Source organism: Geospiza fortis, unplaced genomic scaffold (genome assembly GCF_000277835.1).
Source record: "Geospiza fortis unplaced genomic scaffold, GeoFor_1.0 scaffold424, whole genome shotgun sequence".
Lineage (NCBI taxonomy): Eukaryota > Metazoa > Chordata > Aves > Passeriformes > Thraupidae > Geospiza > Geospiza fortis.
Genome location: NW_005054354.1, coordinates 4,713,232 through 4,720,507, shown reverse-complemented (window position 1 = coordinate 4,720,507; position 7,276 = coordinate 4,713,232). Strand labels below are relative to the sequence as shown.

At 39.3% G+C, this 7,276-nt stretch overlaps 1 protein-coding gene across 2 annotated transcripts in view; it reads left to right on the top strand.

Moving 5' to 3' along the window:
- Window positions 1–7,276, top strand: part of MAGI2 (membrane associated guanylate kinase, WW and PDZ domain containing 2) — a 703,939-nt gene that overhangs the window by 659 nt on the left and 696,004 nt on the right. The window lies entirely within an intron of this gene.

Sequence of the window (7,276 nt, the reverse complement as noted above, 5' to 3'; positions counted from 1 at the left end):
CTCGCCGGGTCCCTGGTGGCGCCCAGGGTGGCTTCAGCATCTCTTAAGTGTCATTAGCGGAAAAGTCATTCATTTGATCCCTGGTGAAAACGATCGCTAATCCCAGGGAACGGGGAGCTCGGAGCAAGTGAGAGGACAGACAGAAAGAAACTTTTGGGAGAGAACGGTATACTCGTGCCTCGCCTCTGTTTCGCTTATTTATTTTGAAGTACTGTAATAGGTTAATGCGTTTCCAGGAAAGTCAACAGAGAAGAGACGCCACAGATGCTGTTTACATGTTTGTTTCTGTCCTCTTTAAACTATGCTGAGTTGAGTTCTCTGCAGCTGAACGCTCGCGAGGAGGTTTCTGCTACCCCAGCAGCCTTTCAGGAGCGCAGGAGCTGCTCTGGGAGCCGGGTCTGGAGGTGCTCCTCGGCTATGGGTGGTGCAGCGGCTGTAGGCGTATCGCTCAAGTACGCATTCCAGCCGGGCAGCGAGCCCAGCCATTGAAAACTTGGGAATTTCTGCGGTGGGAAGTTTTTAGATACCATGCATCAAAGGCGCTTGTGCTCTGCAACTCTAGCCATCAGCCTGTGCTCAGAGGACACAGAGGAGAATCTCTCTGGCACTGGGTATAATTTGGCAATTTTGCTTCTTCTTTGTAATTGACGGTTTATTGTTTATAATCTGCGATACTTCTGAATGCTTGAAGAATATGCTAGTTATTAGTTTATCCAGACATGATAGAACCAGTAGAAAGAATCTGATTTCCACTCAGGCCTTCAGAATGTACTTTGTTGTATATTCAGTTATCTCCATGAGGTCAAGCCTCTATATACAGATATGATCTGGGACCTTTTTATTTGTCCTTGTATGTAAGTTGTGCAATATATTGTAGATCATATCTTGCCAGTCAGGCTATGCAGGGATACACAATAGTTCATGTGATAAGTGAAGATTAAAAATGGCTATAATGGATTCTGTCTTGCCAGTGTAGTGTCATCTTTGGGGGCCTGAACTCCAGGAAAGCTGCTCTATACTGTCCTCTTTTTATTAATAATTTTAGTGTGAGTGGTTTTACTGTGAAAGGATTCCAAAAGAAGCAGCATTTGAAGTGTCAAGAAGATAGGGCAGATTGTCAGTAAACCAATTTTAACTTTTTTTTTTTTTCAGAAATCCTATAGATTCTTTACAATAAGGCAAATATAAGGTTACTTTGAGTTGCTATGTGAAACATATGTCCTATTTCTCCGCTGTTTTTATAACATTTCTCTGTAAGTCAAAGCAACCGCTGATGATTCATTAATGTGTGCACCCTTAATAAATTACCTGTCATACATGAATTAGGGACACTAGTCAGGCTTTTAGTCTGGGAATTACTGCAATCTTCTGATAAGACATAAGGGATAAATTCTGAATTCTACCTAATTCTATGTATCTGTACCTGTATCTCTACATACCCGAGGAGTTTCAGTTCAGTATGTTAACTCACTGCAGTTTTAATGCAAGTTTTCAAAGCGCTGGCCACATGTCTGTGTGTTTGGAAATGACAGTTCAGCATAGATTCTTGGACTGAGAAAGACTTCCTGGCTGGAATGATCTTTCATGTGCTCCAGCATCCTTTACGCCAGAGAGAGAGGCCTTCTGGATCCAACTTCCTATTGGAAGAAAAAAGAAGTCAATGGTTTGTGCACTTTACTACCTGACTCCTCCTTCCAGTGTAAGCCAGTGCATCCCTGCGCCCCTCGGTGACAAAGCACAGGCAGCCACGTTACAGCAATATTACTGTTCCCTGACAGCGCTTTGCAGCAGCGTGTAGGAGAGAAACGGCTGAGCAATAAAATCTTTATGTGTTTTTGTAACTTTTTTACTCCTTTTTAATTACGAAGCACCTTTAGTGTGCTGGAACAAGGTTAATGACTCCATTATCGTTGTTTCCGCATAATTTATCAATGCTATCGCTGTCAATTAGAATAGCATGACCTTGAATGCACCATGTGACTGTAGCTGCTGCTTCAGTGCTGCCTAGGAATGAAGTCAGAGAGAGAAATGTGGAGGTAGGACACGACTATTTATAATGTGATCTTTAAGAGACTGTGAGTATTTCTCTTGTTTGAAAGTTTTGACAATTCAGCAGTGAAAATTTACTTGTAGATAAAATCAGGGATTGGTTGAATTAGCTGTTTTAAAGCATAGAAGAGGTGCTTTCATGATTTTTCTTTATGTTATGTTTTATTAAACACTTCCCTCTCTGGAATAATTAAATACTTCAGCATTTATCACATTGCTAGATGAAATACTACTTTTGAAAAGTTTAATGGAATATTGCTGTTTTGTGTTCGCCAAACATCTCGAGTTATAAAAACCCCAAACATATAATGTAGGAGTTGCTGCATATAAGTATATAATGAGGAGGAGTAAACTTCATGAGAAACTGATTTGCGGTTCCATGATATAGTTCAACATGAATTCTTCTAGGTATGACACCAGATAAATAAATAGGCTTTTAATGCAGGATGTTGGGCCTGGTTTTGCATGAGGAGAAAAGACTGTAAGAATCATTATTATTATTATTTAGTCTTAATTGTAAGAGTTCACAAAGAACTATTCCTTGGAGACTATTTCCTGTTTGGGTTTTTTTTGGTTAGTTTCTTTTTTGAGAGCCACTTGTTGTGCTACTGTTGGCAGAATCACAGAGAATCTCTGGAAACACATGGGATGAAATCTTGGCCCAGATAAAGTCAAAGGCAAAGCTGTCTTTGACATCAGATAAAGAAGGCAGGGTTCCCTCAGCAAAGCCCCATGCTATTTTGAATATATATCCTTCCAATGAGAGAATTGTATACAGCAGTTACATTAGTTGGGCATATTGCAAATGTACATTTTGACCTTCTGCTCCTTTGAGTGATGATAAGAGCCTTTTACTGTTTTTTAAAGAAATACTTCTGAATTTCAGATGTGTTTGTTTTCACATGCAGAACAGTTTGGATTAAGTGCTGTCTTCTTCCCACACATGTACAGATGCGTAGTTGTAAAAGTAGCAGTGTGTTAAGGGAAGGCATCTTAATTTGGATAAGTAATCACATGGGGAAGAGTCATACAGGGAGCAATGTTGCCTCCAGTTCCACTGTCTGTTCCCTGCTGCCTCAGATCCACAGTAATTCCCAGCAGTGGCTGACCAGGTCTGTGCTGTGCACACTCACTCCTGGAAGGGCTGCACAAACAGCCCGCTTGGTTCTACTGCACAAACCAGGATCTTTATTCTTTACAGAGAGTTATAAACTTCCACAGATGCCCTCAGCAGAATCCCTGTGAACAGTCTGAAAACATGGATTTCAGAGCTCAGGAGCATTGGAGCAGATTTTGTCCTGGAGCTCTTGCCTGGTACATCTCTTTCTCAAGGAAAGTGGTTTGGATGTAACCAGGTGATGTGACCAACTGAGCAATTTAATTTATTTTTAAAAGTGTTTAGTGGTATGACTATTCAAAATATGAATAAAACAGACACTTTCTGTGGATACTTTCTAATGGCTGTTTTCTAAATCTAAATAGTCAAACTTTAAGTGTCGACCCCTAATTCTATAGCTCCTTATGCAAAAAAGGCATTTTGTACACATAATGTAAGGGGGAACTAAAGTTTAATTTTCTCAATCCAATCATTTGCTTAATAGTGAGCATATTCTAGAATGTTTTGCTGACTATAAATGTACTTGGGGATATTTTCAAGTGCTTTCCCAGTCAGGAAAAGGTTTGGATCCTCATTAGGATGGACACAAGAGCAGCCAAGTTTGGGCAGACTGCATCCTCCACATCCTATTCCTGGTGGCCGTGACTGTGGTTGCTGAGCAAAGACTGAAAGGACACAGGATGGTACTGTCTCAACACCCACTGATTTGTGGCTAAGGGGTTTAGTAGCCTTGTAGTGTTTTTTCATAACTGGTTCATCCATAAACTTTGCAATTAAAACCTGGCTTAACTTTGAAAATTTGTTTAAAAGTCTATGACAGGCCTTTTGACAGAGAAATGCAGGAATGTCATGATTTTCCAAAGTTGTGGCTGCATGTGTAAACATGTTAGCTAATTAAAATATTAGTATTTTACTACAGACTTTTTCATACACATATTCCTATGTATAGTTATGGGGTTTTTTTTTAATGTCTTGTAATTTAAGGTCATAAATAATTATCTTCTACATTCATTAAAACACTCTGTGCATTTAGATACTCTTGGTGATATTTTATTCCTGGATATCACATACACTGTACTCCAAGATGGGAATGTTGGATGTAGCTGTGTTCACAAGAACAGTATTTTGAAACAGAAAGCTGCATGATTTTCCAGAATAAAAAAAAATCACAAGGGTTTTTCAAAAACCAGACCCAAAGAACCCTGAAAACCTACATGGTTCACTTTTCTTTATAACTTTTGCATAGATAGTATTTGAAAATAACCTTATTCCTTTTTCCTAATTTGTGCTCCTTAGGATTTTATTAGCTCCTGAAATTAAATTCAGAGTTCTTTTTTTACCATTACTTTATGTTATTCTTATGCTTGTCCATCTTAATTTAAAGACCATTGAAGCTGACTTCTGACTCATGTAGCTTGTGATTTATTCTTCAGCTCCTCCAGAGAGCTTGTGATGTTTCATGTCAGGGACTCTGTGTTCACTAGCAGTAGAATTATAATCATCAGTCTTTTTCCTTCCCTGAGAATTAAAAATGTGCCATTAAAGGATGGGGCCATGACTTTGTTAGTGCATCATTTCCTTGAAGAAATTAAATAATTGAGAGTGCTCTGCTTAGTTCTGTTTAGTCACATAAGGTAAAGTTAATTTTACTGTAAGACTTGTTCATCTGTTGATACAGTTGACATCAAAGGAAAGTCCTGGTGTGAGGGGGTAGAATTGTGTCTGACTTCCTTTATGCATCCTATAACCTCACCTGCATTAATTCAGCATTTCATGAAAGATATGGATTCTGAGCTTTTGCTTTCAGTGTTCTTGATCTTCTCCTTGCTCTTTATAGATGAGGAGCTCCTTTCATGACATGAAAGATTCTATAAATTATTCATCTACATATTTTGTATACAAGAAGTGGTGTATACATGGAAAAAGAACTCCTTCAAAAGGGACTTATGGGAGGAGGTGGTCACAACTGTGATTTAGAAAGAGTGATAGAAAGGGCTGCAGTAGCTGTACAAGCAGATGTTTCTCTTCCTCATGGTGCTATAAACAAATAAAAAAAAAAGATTTTTTTTTACTGGGGGCCATCGAGGGAAAGTTCAAAGAACATAGTGATATTTTTTGACTGTGTTAACATTCTCAAACTAATTTTTTTGCTTATGTACCTAGGTGTTTATAAATATAATAATATACATTAAAAATAATACAATCTGGTTTTTCTGAGACTGGTAGGAATTTTCATCTGTAGTAAGAATTTGCGTAGTACTGCTGTGCAAGTATTGCTACAGTATGACTCCAGAATATTTTTCATTCAAGTTTTGGTGCAAATATATATGATAACTACAATGGACCCATACACTCTGGTGGTCAAGCAATGTACAAAATGGCACAGGATTCTGCAGTGGGAAATAAAATAATCATAAACTTTAGAATAAGATTGACTAGATGCCTCTCCAAGTAGGTGCAGTCTAGAGTTGGATGGTATTGATTTCAGTGGCAAAGTGCCTGTCATTGGGTTTTGTTGCTGAATGCCATTGCAATGCTGGCCTGAATTTTCTAAAACCACGGGGGCTGTGATCCCAACAGTATCTCTTCAGCACACCTGATTTGTTACAAATCTGCTTTTCTTCAACCTCATAGAAATCCATCCAGTAAGAAGATGTCGTACTTTTCTGGCCATTTGTTTAGGTTTCTAACTGTAGGCTGAAACTACCCAATCAAAAATGGAATGGTGGGCAGAAGCATGAGAAAAGAAAGATACTTAAGGGCTTTAGCAAAAATTATTTAGCATTCCTAAACTGGACAAAAATTGGTAAATGATAATCTCTAAAACAGTACTTATGGTTTGAATGTTCTTTTAATGTTAATCTAAAATCTCTCATTCATTCAAACCTGCTATCCACAATCTGGAGACTTCACTAGAAACTGAGCTGAAAGAAAGCTGTTGTTTGTGTGTATCTGCCATGTATTTATCCTTTTTACATTATTCTTGAACTCCTAGTCAGTACCTTCAGAGTGCTAGAATCCAGAAAGCTTAATCAAAAGGTAGCTTGCTGTCAACACAGCACTACCAGGTGTCTTCTCATTCATACATACATTATGATTAGTAATATATGAATAATGCTGTTTCGCTCTGCTTATCAGCTTCAGACATTTCTCCTGGGTGTCTTTGATTATTTCCACAGCACATGAATGTGAGGTGAAGGAAAACAAGACAAGGAACAAAACAGAGAAAGTAAAATTATGTGAAAGTTCCAGGAAAAAAATTTAGAGATTATTAAAGTACATTACTGGTTTTAGAATTTACATGTTCTGTCATATTCAAGAGAGTGAATGGCCCTGTGCCTGCAGCACAGGAAAAATCAGTGCAGGGAACTTGTTTCCTAGGCCTGTCTTAGTTTCTCAAAACATGTTGAAATCATAGAATCATTTAGTTTGGAAAAGACCTTTACGATCATTGACTCCAAGTGTTAACTGCCAAGCCCACCATTAAACTGTTACCCTAAGTGCCACATCTCCAGGGCTGGGAGGCTCAACTACTTCCCTGGGCAGCTTTTTCCTATGTTAGACAATGCTTTCAGAGAAGAATTTTTTTCCTAATATCCAATCTAAACCTCCCTTGTGTAACTTGAGGCCATTTCCTCTTGTCCTATTGTTTGCTATTTGGGGGAAGAGGCTGACCCCCCACCCAGCTACACCTCCTTTCAGGCAGCTGTAGAGACTGATAAGGTCTCCCCTGAGCCTCTTTTGCTCCAGGCAAAACACCCCTGCTCACTCAGCCACTCCTCATCAGAGTTGTGCTCCAGACCCTTCCCTCTGTTGCCCTTCTCTGGACATGCTCCAGCACCTCAATGTCTGTCTCATAGTGAGTGGCCCAGAACTGAAAACACAAGATTATTGATAAAGATATTGAGCAGGCCTGCCCCAAATAGTGAGCCCTGAGGAACCCCACTGGTGCCTGCCCACCAGCAGGATGCAGCTTCGTTCCCCCCACTCTCTAGGCCACCATCCAGTCAGTTTTACACGCAGCAAATGGTGCACCAGTCCAAGCTATGACCAATTGGTTTCTCCAGAAGAATGCTGGTGTAAAGCTGTCCCTCTAAAATATGCACAATT